Source organism: Rhinatrema bivittatum, chromosome 8, assembly GCF_901001135.1.
Source record: "Rhinatrema bivittatum chromosome 8, aRhiBiv1.1, whole genome shotgun sequence".
In the NCBI taxonomy this organism is placed as follows: domain Eukaryota; kingdom Metazoa; phylum Chordata; class Amphibia; order Gymnophiona; family Rhinatrematidae; genus Rhinatrema; species Rhinatrema bivittatum.
This window is the reverse complement of record NC_042622.1, coordinates 258910982-258925667: the sequence shown is the minus strand read 5'-3', so window position 1 is coordinate 258925667 and position 14686 is coordinate 258910982. Positions and strand designations below refer to the sequence as shown.

General features: G+C 44.9%; 1 long non-coding RNA gene across 1 annotated transcript; it reads right to left on the bottom strand.

Moving 5' to 3' along the window:
* Positions 1–8629: 8629 nt before the first annotated feature.
* On the bottom strand, positions 8630–11150 carry LOC115098249. The gene is made up of 2 exons (XR_003858454.1): positions 10936–11150; positions 8630–8950 (listed from the first exon to the last, which is right to left on the bottom strand). It is a non-coding gene; the product is annotated as an uncharacterized LOC115098249 (long non-coding RNA).
* Positions 11151–14686: the final 3536 nt, after the last annotated feature.

Here is a 14686-nt window from a genome sequence, read left to right as displayed (position 1 = left end):
GGGATCTTTTTCTGTTGACGTGCAAGCTAATGGCCCCCAGGCCAAATATACCAAAGGTTCAGGGTGACCCAGTGTCCTGTTTCTTAAGAAATTGTCCTATACTCAGTTTAAGCAAGAAAAAAAATTACACACACAATTGTCCTGTTTTCAATTCAGTCATACACAGAAAAATAAATTTAGCTGAATTTTATACATAACATACAAGAGCAAATTAAGGATTTTAAAAGGGGGAGGTGCAGATAAAGTGTTGCATCATATTCTCCTCTCTCTATTTCCCCTCACTCTCTCCTGTTCTCTTCCACTTACCCCCTTCATTTCTCTCTACCTTGTTCACCAACTGAGAGAAACCTCTAGGATGCCTAAGGAGAGGCATAACTAATGGAGGCAATAGTGCCTTTTGTACATGCAATTGGTAAGATCTCACCTAGAAAAACAGAGTCCAGTTGTGAAGGCTTTACCTACAAAATAGACAGGCCTGAGGTGGTCCAGAGAAAATGGTGCAGGGTTAAACAAAAGCCATATGAAATGAGACTTAAGGACCTCAACATGTATACCCTAAGAAAAGGTCAAATGGGGGGGGGGGGATAGGAGAGACATTCAGAATCCTCAAAGTATAAATCAGGTACAAGCAGCAAACTTTTTCAGATGAAAGAATGCTCTAGAACAAGAGGTAAACTCAGGAGCAACATCAGAAATATTTCTTCATGCAAAGGATGGTTAATGCATGGCAAGATCTTCCAGAACAGGTGGTGGAGACAAAAAAAAAAAGCAACAGAATTCAAGAGAGCCTGGAAGAAGCCCTAGTAGGAACAAGTGAGGGGAAAAAACCAGATCAAAGAGATTATGGCATTGCATGAGGAATGAAATAGAGTAGACTAGATGGGCCTTTTGGTCCACATCTGCTATCACATTCATGTTTCTACCCCATCTCCACAGGTTGTCTTTCTTTTCTTCTTTAAGTGCATCTCCATACCTTATCCTTCTTATTCATCCACCACTCCTTTATTTTCCCATCTCCTTATTTTTTCCTCATACCAAGGTCCTTTTCATTTCCCTCAGGTTCTCCATCTCCTCTCCTTCAGTTCCTCTCAGTTTCTTAGGGTACAAGGAACAAGGATGGAGGTAGGCCTTGCTGGTGAGGAGAAATAATTCATAGCTAGAGAGCATTTCCCTTACAGTCAATTATTCAGATTCTACAATAGCTGGAGAGCCCCACTTCTTGCCCCTCACTCAATAGCTGGAAAGCAGCCCATCACAATCTCTAGAAGCAATTAACATGAGAAAATTTTAACCCCAGCATTTCTCTGGTAATCCACAGCACAAAGGAGAAATTACGTCTTACCCAATAGTTTCCTTTCCTTTAAGGAAAGTAGGCCAATCCACACCAGTGGGTTAAGCACTCCTTCCAGCAGATGGAGACAGAGTAAAGCTGACTCGCTGACGTCACTGACATATAACCCTGCCCCAACATCAGCCTGCCAGTATCTCTAGAAAAGCCAAACTGACTTGAACATAGACTATTAACAATCAACCACTCATGCTTCAACCAACTGGGAAACCCTGAGCTCAGCAAAAAAGTTCACATCAACTAATCTTTGTGGCTGGTTATGTCACTTATCAGTCCTTCAAACGAATGAACAGAAATAAATCATCTGCTTATAAAAGGACACACTAAAAGTACATAGACAGTCCAGGGAGGGTTGTGGATTCGCCTACCTTCCGCAAAGGGAAAGTAAGTAGTAATTTCTCCTTTCTATGCACTCAGGCAGGCCAATCCACACCAGTGGGATGTACCAAAGCTATTCCCGAGAAGGGAGGGAAGCTGCCCGCTATCCCATCAACACCTCAACCATGAAAGCCCTAACTTCCAAGCAATAATGCTTGAAGAAAGTGTGTAAGGACCACCACATCGCTTCCCAGCAAATCTCAATGGGAGACAACTGACGAAACCACATGAGCTCTAGTGGAATGCATCCTGACCTGTCTAGGTAATGGGACACCTTCACTCAACGGGCTATAAGCACCTGCATCTCAGATTCTCCTTGTTTTACCTCCACCATAGAGCACAATCAGTCAATCAGACTTCCTGAAACAGCAAGTAATTAAGTACCGCACCAGATGCCACTTGACATCCAAGGCATGCCAAAGATTATAATCCTGCTCATCTCCATCCCTGTCCAGGGTAGGCAGGGAAATAGACTGATTCAAAAGAAACTTCAAAATCATTTTTGGCAAAAAAAAATGTACAGTCCTAAGTTGTACCACCCCCAGAGTCATTCATAGAAACGGCTCATAGCAAGAAAGAGCTTGCAGCTCAGAGACCTGCCATACCAAACAGTTTTTTTGGTAACAGTTTATTTTCAAGGTGAGCAGCCACAAAGCGATCACACAGTGGCTGAAACGAAGGACCCACCACAAAAAAACCCCCACAAGACCCGATTAAGGTCCCAAAGAGGCACCAGTAGCGACAAGGGAGGATACATTCCTACCTGGATACATCTGGATGGGAAAACAAGGGTCTACCATTGACCCCCGCCCCCTATAGCAAGAACTACCTGCACTTTGAGTATTTAAGACCAAGCCTTTAACAAAACCTTCCTGCAAAAATTCCAATATCAGTGGAATTTCAACTTTAAGAGAGTGAGAACCTCGCCCCTCATATCAACTCTCGAACACTCTCCAAACTCTAACATAAGCTAGTGATGTAAAAAACTTCCTGGCCCAGAACAAAGTGGAAATCACTGCAGAATAACTACACTTCAGCAGCAAAGCCCTCTCAAGAGCCAAACCAGATCCAGATCAGTGTGCAGTATTGGGCCCTGATTCAATGCCAAAAAGTGCAGTCACACATCTGGGGTACAGTAATCCCTTGTTTTCTTGGAGAAGTCCATTACCTACTATTAATTAAGTTGACTTAGAAAATAGCCACTGCAATTACTAGCAACAGTAACATGGAATAGATTTAGTTTTTGGGTACTTGCCAGGTTCTTATGGCCTGGATTGGCCACTGTTGGAAACAGGATGCTGGGCTTGATGGACCCTTGGTCTGACCCAGTATGGCATGTTCTTATGTTCTTATCAAATCTTGTGTTTTAATCCAAAGAGTTGTATGTGAGGGGAGGTGAAGGGATGTTGAGCATGGAGCAAAAGATGTACCTTGGGGTGATAGTATCTAGCGATCTGAAGTCTGTGAAGCAGTGTGACAAGTCAATAGCTAAAGCCAGAAGAATGCTGGGCTGCATAGGCAAGAGGAATAACTAGTAAGCAAAAGGAAGTGATAATCCCCTTGTACAGGTCCTTGGTGAGGCCTCACCTGCAGTACTGTGTTCATGTCTGGAGACTATATCTCAAAAGGGACATTGACAGGATGGAGGCTGTCCAGAGAAGGGCAAACAAATTGGTGGGTAGTCTCCATCAAATGACTTATGAGGAAAGGTTGAAGGACCTAAATATGTATACCCTGGAGGAGATTAGGTGCAGGGGAGATATGATACAGATCTTCAGATACCTGAAAAGTTTAAATGATGCACAATTAACAACAAACCTTTTCCATTGGAAAGAAATCAGTAGAACTAGGGGTCATGAAATGAAACTCCAGGGAGGACGACTCAGAACCAACATTAGGATATATTTCTTCACAGAGAGAGTGGTGGATTCCTAGAATTCCAGAGGAAGTGGTGAAGACAAAAACAGTAAAAGAATTCAAAGGGGCATGGGATAAACACCGTGGATCTCTAAAGGCTAGACTCTAGCCGCTAGAGGATGGAAATGAAGAAATGTGTGCATGGGGATAACTTGCTGGGGTGGTGGTTACTACCCTTAACCAATAAGTCTTCATACTGTTGATGCTACTCCATCAGGGCTCTCTGCTTCAATGGCAGAAGGAAAAGAGGAAAAGGGAAAATAGATTCAGCCAGCAAACAAGGACACTGAATTTTGCAGTCAGGGAAAGCTAATAAACATGGGGTAACTTGCTGATACAGCTGTTACTACCCTTAACCAATACAAATGAAATTCTTGCTGCAACTCCAACATCGATCTCTGCTTCAACAGCAGGATGTAACAGGGAAATGGACTCAAACAGAAACCAGCAAAGGCCCTGACCTTGATGGTCTGGGAAATTGGTAAGTGCAGAAACTACTATAAGCTTGCTGGGCAGACTGGATGGACCTTTGGTCCTTTTCTGCTGTCATTTCTGTGTTTCTGTTTCCAATGCAATAGATCCCTCCTGAATGACAGTCTGAGGGGACTGTCCAGATATCCTCTGAAGATCGGCATATCACGGCCTCCAGGGCCAATCTGGAGCCACCAGAAGTACGATTTCTGACTTGCAATCTACTGAATGATCCTGCTTATCATTAGCCATGGTGGGAAGGTATAACACTCCGCTCTGTGGCCAAACCTGAATGACAGGATAGATTCCCAGCGCTCTTGGATCTCTTCTGCAACTGAAGAACCATGGTACATGTGTGTTGTTGGAGCTCAACAACATCAAATCCAGGTACAGCCAACCAACACATGAGTTGAAAGGCCTCATCTGCCAACTCCCACTCTCCTGGGTCTAAGACCTGTCTGCTGAGGAAGTCAGCCCAAAAATTGTTCTTCCTGACAACGTGGAAGGCAGATATGTCCTCAAGATATTGTTCTGCCCATACCCTGAGCGCATCTACCTCCACAGACACCTGTTGGCTTCTAGTTCCACCTTGATGATTGATGTAGACCACTGTCATGGCATTCTCTGACATTATCCTTACCGCTCAAGCTTTCAGCCACACAGCGAACCACAAGCATGCCGGTTAAATTGTACACACTTCCAATGGCAAGTGGAGCCTCACTGTGTACTCCTGTGACTGATTTCAGCAAGAGATCAATGCATGCTAAGGGGCCGCATGTGCGCTCTCGTCAAGGGAATTATGTCCATTGTGGCTGTCATCGATTTCAGGACATGCAGGTTAAAACCACACTGTCAGGTGAATAGTCCTTCTCAGGGCCTGAACTTCAGTAATTATCTTCTGAATGTAATTCTCTAGTGGGAACACTCTGCCCTGCTCCATATCGAATCACAGGCCGAGATACTCTAGTGACTGGGATGACTAAACTGCTTTTGGCCAAATTCACCACCCAGCCTAGCTCCTGAAGCAAGGAGATCACCTTGTGAGATGCCAAGTGACTTCTGCACTTTTGGCCTGAATCAACCAGTTGTCCAGATACAGATGGACCAGAATGCCCTCCTTGAACTAATATGCCACTACCACCACCTTGGAGAAGGTCCTGGGTGCAGAAGAGAGCCCGAAGCACAGGGCTTGAAATTGATAACATCCCAGAATGGCGAAGCATAGGAAACTATGTTCCTAGCAATGGTACTATAAAAATAGGCTTCCATCAGATCACGAGACGTGAAAAATTCCCCCTTTTGTACTGCAATTACAGAACGTAAAGTTTCCATCCCGATGCGAGTCACACGCAAATGTCGATAGACTCCTTTCAGAATCAGAATGGGCCGAAAAGATCCCTCTTCCTTCTTGGGAATGACAAAACAAATAGAACGGCGCCCTATATTTTCTTGCAATCTGGAAATAGGAATTATAGCCTTCAAATCCAACAGCCTCCTTAACAGTCTCCACTGCCACTCTCTTCTGTAGAGAGTTGCATGGAGAGACCATAAATGCATCCAGAGGAATTTAGAGAAATTCTAGAGCACAGATGTCCCTTATCACTTCCAAGACCCAATAGTCCACCCTAATCTAAGCCCACCTATCTCCCGATTCAGTAGGTGAGCCCCCACACCTTCATTGTGAAGATCAAGATGCTCCAGACCTGGAGCCTGCATCCTTATGAGGCTTCTTAGTCTTCTGTAAGGATGAAACTGACGGGAATCTCTGGAGTGGCCCTTGGCCCCAAAAGACACACCGCCACTTTCTTGTCCTCCAGCAATCGGGGAACCTTGGCTTTGCTCCAGCTATTTGCCATCTTCTCCAATTCACTTCTGAATAAAAGAGAACCCTTAAAGTGTACCCTTGTGAGACTGGACTTGGTAATAGTGTCTGCCGACCACTTTCATAGCCACAACTGGTGCCTAGCTGCTATCATGGAAGCCACCCCTCTAGCAGCCATTCACACCAAGTCACAGCCCACATTGGCTAAGAATGTGGCTCTCTGTTCCATCACAGATCCACCATCAGACTCCACTTCTTGGGTCTCCTGAGAGATGCAAATCAACCTGAGACACCTGGTAGTATATCAAGAAGCAATTTGCAAATTCATTGCCATGGTTTCAAAGACCTATCCTAATCATCCTTTAGAGCTGCCCCTCCAACTGGGATGGTGGGTCGCTTTGGTAAAAGCAAATACCAAGGCATCCACCTTCAGGAATCACAACTGTTCCCTTGCCTTCAGATCCAAGGGGTACAATACCACCCAAGCATGCCTCTTTTAAACCTTACCTCTGGGGTATTACATTCAAGGTCAATTAACTCTTGAATTGGGATTCAGGAGGGGAAAAGAACAGGATGCTTTGAATCTTCGGGGTCTGCAGTCTTGGCAACTCATCTTTGTGAAAAAACCGGAGTAGAGTCCCCTGTGGTTCCAAATCAGGTGGCATTTCTCCCTCTTCCAAAGGTGAGAAAGCCAAGTCCCCATCGGAATTATCTGACATGTCATGATCTGCATCACCCTGAACATCTCCATGGATAGCCTCCCTGTGGCAGTTGCCTGCAACGGATGACAAATGGGAGGCCCGAAAACGCAATCCCTTCTTAGTAAAGTGCTTTGCCTCCGCTGAACACCCCTGCAGAAAACCTGCAAGCCCTGGTAAAATTCCACCTAGGAGGAAGAGGATGGATCCATCCCAGGGCCCATAGGACCAACCCTGGCATTCTTCAACCCCTCTCCCAAGGATGCCCAACCAAATACTTAACCAGGCCCAACTCTGCTTAGCTTCCAAGATCAGACAAGATAGAGTGCATGCAGAATGGTGTGGCTGAAGGCCCTCTGCCATAGGGAACAAGAGAGAAGGGGGAACTGTCGCTATGTTGCCTCCCACCCCTGCAGAGCCACTATAGTCCAAGCTGTCCCAATGTCAGAAAAACCTTTTAATAATCAAATCACCTTGAGCATCTAAACAGTGCTGACACCAATATAGAGAAAGTGATGGCTGGATTGCCCTTATATGACAAGCTTCAAAGATAAGGTGCTTAGAGGTTTGGGGGTTTTTTGGTCCCTGGCCCCATAGTTTTCCTGAGCTTTTCTCTAAGCAGCTTCCTGTGCGCACACCAATGGTGTGGTGCCCGGGTGTACCCGCACAAATTTAGGTTGTGGCCTTATGTGCATGCACGTCAGGACACCGTCGCACGGCAAGAATGCCTAAGCGCATGGGGAAAAAACACCGCCGCAGCCTACCATGCAGCTGAGAAGCAGGGCCTAGCCAAAAGCTGCTCAACCCAAGCCTGAGCCGCCTTCACTCTTCACTAACTCCCCAGAGATGTGAACGGGAAAAGGGGTTAAGATACGCAGAGCGAAAAGACAAGGAAAAGAAGGACCTAGTAAGGAAAAAAAATAGGGCTCAAACTTCCCGCAACTCTTTTTTACCTGAGCTCAACTTCTTGGCTGATGTCACGATTTGGGTTACCAGCTATATGGGGGGGGGGGGGGGGGTGTTTTACAACCTTCACCACCAAGCAGTTTTATTTATTTTTTTAAGTCTATGCCTGGCTTCCAGACAAAGCCCTCAGAGAGGGAGCGAACAGGTGTCACCTCAGGAGTGCATCTAAATCTTTTTTTTTTTTTTTTTTTTTTTAAACCACAAGTATTCCCCACAAGGGATATGCATGTCCACCATCTAACTGGAGACTGAGAATCCTGGCAGGCTGTCGGGGCAGGGCTATATGTCAACATCAGTGACTCAAGCTTTACTCTTACCTGTTGTTGGGAGTAGACAACTCACTGATGTGGACTGTTCTGCTGAGTGCAGAGAAAAACACAAAATGCCACTCCCTGAGCAAAAAGTCTGTAGGCAGACAAAGAAGTAACATTCTTCACAGCTAACTCACTAGTCCTATTCCCCAAAACTATCCTAGCACTAATAAAATTCATACTGGCTGTACATCTGTAGTGATCCTTGGGAGCACTAGCCACTGTCTTCCTCTACTTGTTTGATATTAGCTTTCATGTCTTCATACTGGTCACCTGTTTCAAACCTGGAGTTGAAACAGCAAGCACAATAGCAAGTAAACCCATCCAAGACCTACAGACGAAAGAGCTTGTGGGAGAGAAGTTAAAGCGAGGGAAGATGTTTGCTTTTTTAATTATCAAAATTTCCTGAGAATTTAAAAGAAAAAAAAGGAATCTATGACGATTAAATATCAAATCATCTGAGTGCGCACATTATACCAGGCATGGCTTCAAGCATCATTACAAATGTGTGAGGCTTAATAAATGGTTATCTAATCAGCTGTCACAAGGACAACTCCCAGTCTGCCATTGCCAGCAGACCCATGCTCAGGAAGACACCAGATAAAATGAGAATTTGAGTTAAGGGGTCCTGCCTTGTCATGGACCATCAAGAGTGCCCCAGGAGTAATTTATAGAGGCATCAGATGAATTTTAACTTAAGCACAACACAGCCAAGAAGGAAGGATTTAAATTAATTGTTTTATTTGTGTAAGACTTCTCACCAGCTGCATTTCAACAAAAATCTTGTACATTAATCTATCAGTAATGGTCCCAAACATAACAGTAAATACAAGCTTAAAGTTTTCTGTCCAAGCCCCTGGTGGCCCTCTTCATAGAGTGAAGGAGACCTTGAATAGGCAGACCCTCAGGAAGTCAGGATGACAGAAAGTGGCTTCAACCTTGTTCAGTCTCTTTTCTTGTATGTCTCGAGGTTGGTCAGAAACCAGCCCGAAGGCAACAGGCAAGTCATCCCAAATACTGTCAGTCCGATAATGGTTTCCTGCAGCAGAACAGAGAAGAATATCAGTGCTGTGACACAAGGCAAAGGAGAGAGAGTCAGAAATACTGTAGAATCTTCACTCAAAATCAGGCACATTAACTAGGTAATGTCAACATCTCATGGTATTTCATTTCCTTCTTTGACCACAGAAATTATTAACCAATGGCAAAGCAGCTTTCAAACTGCTCAATGCCAATAGGAAGATTGTTTTAAAAATACTTGATGACATTACAATGTGCTTTGACTTCTCTGAAATCAACTGGCCTGTTTCCTATAGGAAAGAAAAAGAAATTCTAAGTGTAAGATACACCTAGAGCAAATTAAAGAGTGAATCAGGGGTTGCTGGTCTTTCTATATGTGGTACAATCTGAATGAAACTGGATGAACAGTTCAAATGTTTTTGGGAGAGTACAGACATAATCTAATAGGGCTAGTCAAAGCGGTGGAGGAAGTCTTACCACCCCATGTCTAAGGTGTTTCTCTGCACACAGTGTCATAACCTAATTTATTAGCATTTTACCAACCACTCTACAAAACTATGGTACACCTATCAGAACCAGGTACATTATGCCACTTACAAGTACACACCCATTATCAACAACTAACCCTGAACATTCTAATTGCAAAATAAATCCAGAGAATCCCATTAGCTCCATTTTTATATCAAATGCCATGTCACAATCCATTTTGCTGTCCTCAAACCTATTTTGGTTTCCCAGCTACCATCTTTTATTTCTATTTTATTGCTGTTCTGTTTCTCCTCTAACTCCCAGGCTTCAACACACAGTCTAGTCACAGTTGGTGACAGATCAAAGTTGTGCCATGCTGGGTCAGACCAATGGGTACACTGAATCCACCAGTGGCCAACTGAGTTCACCTGGAGGTATCCAGCCAATCCAAATCTGAAAATTATTTTTTTTTAATTTTGATTTATATTCTGCTTTTCAATACTTCAAAGGCTATCTGGCTAATAATTGTTTATGGAATTGTCCTCTAGAAACCTGTGCAAACCTTTTTTAAACTGTTATACTCCTAGCTTTAACCACATTTTCTGGCAACAAGTTCCATTGCTTAAATTATGCATTGACTGAAAAATGCATCCGTTGTAAAATGTGCTGTTTCAGGGAGATTCCCCTAGTCATATTTGATCGTATAAATAACCATACCACACACCATTTTATAAACTATCATATTCTCATTATGTAGTTGTTTCTGCCAGTGGAAGAGCCCCAAGATGTTTAGCCTTTCTTCATAAGTGAACTGATCTATTCCTGTAATCATTTTTGTTGCCATTCTCTGTGCCTTTTACTTTTTCTAGTTCTGCTGTATCTTTTTTTAGACGCAGTGCAAAGAATTGTACACAATACCCATGCTGCAGTCGCACTATGAATCAATACAGCAATATTATGCTATCCCAGTTTTGCTTTCTATTCTTTACCATTTAATTTCTAACATTCTATTTGTGTTTTTGGCTGAGCTAAAAATTTCAACGTGTTATCCACAGTGTCCTCGGACCCCCCGATGACTCTCTGCTCTTCGGGTCCCAACAAGTCTCAACACCATCGCCCCATAGTCTCTTCCTGTAAATTCGAAAGGATCTTGAGAAAAAAAATGTAGTAACGGGCAGCAGGTATAGGACACGTAACATAGCCTACTCACAACGGTTCCAATCCCACCGTCGCCATCTCTCCATGTGACCTTGCAGTGAGAGTTGAGCTGCGACACCTACAAACGTAGGTTCCAATCCCACTGTTACTACCACCTCTCACCATGTGACCCTTGAGCTAGCAAACATGCAGACTTCGGCTCCAATCGCAGGTCTTTTGTCACCAACGTGCCCAGATTTGGCACCGCCAAGACCCTGGATCCATTCTCACTACTGCCGTCAACTCTGACTTTGTGATGACATTAAAGCACCGAGTCTCAACCTCATGGCCGCCACCAATTTTACATTTGACCGTTAGCCCTGCCCTTCCCTTGCTTACAACGATTCCTACGTGCCCCTTGGCAGGTTTGGATGCAATGCTGGCCCGTTGAGAGACATTCAGACCGGTAGGGAATCTCCCTCGTAGCGGAGCAGCGCGGAAACCTCTCAGCAGCGTAACAGCAGACATGGCTACCAGCCCAAGCACAAACCGGAAGTAACGCCAGAAAGGGATGCGCCGAGCTAAGGCGGAGGGCAGGAAAAGGCGAAGGACGCGTGTGTTCTAAGCCTCGTTCTGAATCTAAGCCGTAGGGGGAGGAAGACGAGAGTGAGGGTTGGAACACTCAAGTCAGGACGTGTGCGTTCTAAGCCTCGTTCTGAATCCAAGCCGTAGGGGGAGGAAGACGAGAGTGACGGTTGGAACACTCAGGTCAGGCGCTGGGTGTTCTAAGCCTCGTTCTGAATCTAAGCCGTAGGAGGAGGAAGACGAGAGTGAGGGTTGGAACACTCAAGTCAGGACGTGTGCGTTCTAAGCCTCGTTCTGAATCCAAGCCGTAGGAGGAGGAAGACGAGAGCGAGGGTTGGAACACTCAAGTCAGGCGCTGGGCGTTCTAACTTTCTTTCTGGGGACCATAGGTTCTTCTTGCAGGAAAGAGAGGGAAAGTAGAAGTTTGTTGGTTGGTTCAGTTTTTTTTCTTACTCACAGTTCTCCTTTTTCTCTAGGTTGTTTACACTTTTTAACCTTAACATACAATATAATAGCAGGTAAGGACCGTAATATTCATTTAGTCTATCCAGTTTAATTACTGTTTCAGTACAATAGTTTAGGATTCAATGGATCTGTGGTTGTTCTTCACTCCTAAGGAGCCTTCTGGTCCTGGCTGCACTCCTTTCCCTAAGATGATGTTTCTAATGTTTCTCCTGAATCTAGCCCCTCTGAGCCTCATAGCATAACCTCTTCTAGAATTTTCTTTTTATTAAAAAAGGTTTGCTTCTTGTTTATTATCTATACCTGTTTGAATGTCTATGATATACTGCTGCTGCTGCTTCCACCACAGCTTGTAAGGTACATATAGGCCATAGGGTTGCCAGGTAATTATGAAAGAACAAGCACTATTTTTTTTCTTTTAAGAGTTATATTCCACTTTTCACAGTGCTTCAAAAGTGGATTACATTCAGGTACTGTAGGTATTTCCCTAGCCCCAGAGGGTTTACAATCTAAAGGGTAGATTTTCAGAGGGTTATGCGTGTACCTCCCGAAAACCTACCCCAAACCCCCCCTGCGCGCGCCGAGCCTATCTTGCATAGGCTTCCGGCGCACGCAAAGCCCTGGGATGGGGGGGACGTGTCGCGATGGTGCATCATCAGGGGGTATGATGCAGCTGGTGTGTCATCCAGGGGTGGGGCCATGGGCATGGTTCCAGCCCGGGGGCATGGCCGCTGCCTCCGGACCAGCCCCCAGACCAGAACATGGCACGGCAGCTGGTGCGTGCAAGTTATGCCTGCCTTGAGCAGGCGTAACTTTCGCAACAAAAGTAGGTGGGGGTGTAGATAGGGCCGGGGGTGGTGGGTTAGGGAGGGGAAGGTGGGGGGAGGCCGAAGGAAAGTTCCCTCCAAGGCTGCTCTGATTTCCGAGCGGCCTCGGAGGGAACTGAGGCAGGCTGCGCGGCTCGGTGTGCGCAGGCTGCCGATTTGGGCAGCCTTGCACGTGCTGACCCTGGATTTTAATGGATACGTGGGTATCTATTGAAATCTCGTGTACTCTTGTTCAAGCGCGCGCAACTTTATAAAATCTACCCCTAAGTTTGTACCTGAGGCAATGGAGGGTAAAGTGACTTGCCCAAGGTCACCAGGAGTGACAGCAGGACTTGAACCCTGGTCTCCTGGTTCGTAGCCCACAGCTCTAACCCCTATGCTACTCCTCCACTCCCAAAAATAAAACATTTGCCAAATAAACAAGCCTAAAACACATGAGATTAAAAGTACTTTTATTAGAAGGTATTTATACACAGAAAACCCTTGAAAATACTTTTGTGAGTTTAATGGAGGAAATATAGAAACATAGAACACAGAACTGCAGAAGACGACCAAACGGCCCATCCAGTCTGCCCAGCAAGCTTTCACACCTATTTGTTTTCATACTTATCTGTTACTCTGACCGCTGAGGTCAGGGCTCTTATTGGTAACTTTTTGGTTCCAATTCCCTTCCACCCCCACCATCGATGCAGACAGCAGTGCTGGAGCTGCATCTAAGTGACGTATCTAGCTAATTGGTTTGTGGTAGTAACTAACCACCATAATAAGCAAGCTACTCCCACGTTGGTTTACCCTGCCTGTGCAATTCAATCATCTTTACTTCATTCCCCCCTGTTGTTGAAGCAGTGAGCTGCACTGGATATGTATTCCAAGTGAATTATCAGGCTTAATTGATTCGGGGTAGTAACCACCATAACAAGCAAGCTACACCCATGGCTTGCAATAGTATTTAACCCCTAAAATATCAGATTTTTGTGGATTACATGACATTACACAGATTGTTTCAGACAGTATGTGCTAAAAGTAAATTTTCAAACTCTCAATTCATTATTCAGTATTGGCTTCTATCTAGCCACCCTTCCATGCAGGCCAGTTGTATGGTTGACTGGTGCACCACCACTCCAGTCTCAGCCACTGACCGCTGTAACTCCTTCAAAATAAAAAAATGGCCCCACACTCATTCCCCCCCCCCCCCCAGCACATCTGGCCTCCTCAAACTCATTCCCCCTCCAGGTACCTCTTCTTTTTGATTGTTGCCAGCTGAGTGCTTCACTCTCTTCAGCATTCAAGCCTGCCATACTGTATAAAATGTTCCTTGGTCACCTGATGCTGTTGCTTGCTGTCAGTGCCTGTCTACCCATGTGCTCCTCTGATGGTGGACAGGCCTCATTGGCAACAGCAGCCAGTCACAGGGACAGCTTGGCACAAGTCCCACCCACCAAGCCCAAAAAACACTATTGACAGAAAAAAAAAATACCCAATAATAAGCAACCCAAAACTGGAAAAAAAAAAAAGTAAATTGCTGGAAAAAGAAAAAGCCAAAACTCATGGGAAATATGTGTGAGGTTGGCAACACTGATGTAGAAACTATGGAGTCTCCACTAGATGGCACTAGTTTCCAGCCATTGTTTAGACAGCAACAAAAGGGCATACATTAGATGCACCATATCCCCCAGAGGAGGTCTGGATTGGAAAACCTTTGAGGCACAAGGTGGGGCGAACCTTGTGCGTTGTGGACCTCAGGTACTGTGGTAGGGAACCCAGTCCAAGTCCACTTGGAATGCTTATTACCCCATTCCATGGAGGATAAGAAAGTTTCAAGCCCCTACCTGGAGGGTCACATACAGAGGCAGATATTCTTTAAAACCTGACTCCTGTATATCTGAGGACCCTGGATGTACTTGGACAATGCATGCGTTGCACCTATTAATTCCTTTGAAATCAATCACAGTACCATTTCATTTGAACACCCATCCAGAGAGTCTAGCCTGTTTTGTAAGTGCACCTGTCCCAAAGAGATACGGTAACACACTCACCTGGGAGATCACTACTGTCTGGGCTAAGAAGGCTAACCCCTCCGCCGCTGAAAAGAATTCAGCCCTTGGGGACAGAGAGTAGGGGAAATGGCAGAGAAGGTAGCCCCCAAAAGAAATTCTTTTGTGTGCTCTTAGGATGACAGTCAAAGCCACTGAAAAGGGTTGCATATACATATTTAGGCCAATCCTTAAGTTTCCTCTCTTAAGATATTTGGTAGCATTTCTCTGGATCACCTCTAC